A 1,517-nucleotide genomic window follows, 5' to 3' on the forward strand; every position below is an offset into this window, starting at 1 on the left:
AGCCCTGTAGCTGAAGCCTCATCTATATGCATGCAACAGGTATGAGGTGTGCTATTTTGGACTGCAGCTGAGGTGTGCCATTTTGAATGCTCCACAGCAGGGGTAGGCAACCAAAGGCCCAGGGGCCAGATGCAACCCAATCACCTCAATCCGGCCCGCAGATGGTCCTGGAATCAGCGTGTTTTTACATGAGCAGAATGTGTGCTTTTATTTAAAATGCATCTCTGGGTTATTTGTGGGGCATAGGAATTTGTTCATTCCCCCCCCCCAAAAAAAAATATAGTCCTGCCCACCACATGGTCTGAGGGACGGTGCACCAGCCCACGGCTGAAAAAGGTTGCTGACTCCTGCTCCACAGTGTGTTGTTCTTGTGGTTGGTTGTGGGGTTTTTTAAAGGCCTCCCTGCAAACAGAAAAGTAGCACACCAGGGAGAAAGATTCTGATACCCACCTCCGTGCCTGTTGTGCTGCTTTTCTACTTTCGGGGAGTTTTGTAACATAATGCTGTATTATTTTACTGTTGTTAGCCACTCTGAGCCCAGCTTTGGCTGGGCAGGGCGGAATATAAATATATTATTATTATTATTATTATTATTATTATTATTATTAAGTATTCAAAAAGGAGATTGCCACCTGCAGCCTGTGGCGTGTGTGAATCAGGTCTGGTGACCACAGCTATCTTTTGTCTTGAATCTAAGCAGATGCTCTTTGCAACAAAAATAAAGTGCATAACAAATGAACTTCTTTTTTTTAAAAAAAGGTGGGCATGTTAAGGTAAAGGTACCCCTGCCCGTACGGGCCAGTCTTGACAGACTCTGGGGTTGTGCGCCCATCTCACTCAAGAGGCCGGGGGCCAGCGCTGTCCGGAGACACTTCCGGGTCACGTGGCCAGCGTGACAAGCTGCATCTGGCGAGCCAGCGCAGCACACGGAACGCCGTTTACCTTCCCGCTGGTAAGCGGTCCCTATTTATCTACTTGCACCCGAGGGTGCTTTCGAACTGCTAGGTTGGCAGGCGCTGGGACCAGACGACGGGAGCGCACCCCGCCGCGGGGATTTGAACCACCGACCTTTCGATCGGCAAGCCCTAGGCGCTGAGGCTTTTACCCACAGCGCCACCCGCGTGGGCACGTTAACCACCTTTTAAAACCACTTCAGCCTGGTTAGTGCTGTAATTTGCCTAGCAACAAGTTGCCCTCTGCTGCCCCCTAGTGGATGACAAAAAATCAGGACATATGCTGTCAAAACATGTTGGTAGGTTTTTCCTTGAAAGAGGAGGGCTCAGCTAGGGTGCAAATTCCATTTACCAATTAACATTCATAGAATTGTTGGGGATGGGGAATCCTTAGCATAAGCTGTTGCATCTTTCTGCCATAATGAGAAAAATAATGGAACTTCTTATTCATCACTACCTCTCGTATTACTAGTGGCTGTTCCTACAACAAAAGCTTGCTTCTCTTTTGACCAGGCAAGAGCTTGACAGATGTTGGGAGAAACTAATTGCACGGTGCTGAGGCAA

The sequence above is a fragment of the Podarcis raffonei genome, chromosome 5 (genome assembly GCF_027172205.1).
Source record: "Podarcis raffonei isolate rPodRaf1 chromosome 5, rPodRaf1.pri, whole genome shotgun sequence".
Lineage (NCBI taxonomy): Eukaryota > Metazoa > Chordata > Lepidosauria > Squamata > Lacertidae > Podarcis > Podarcis raffonei.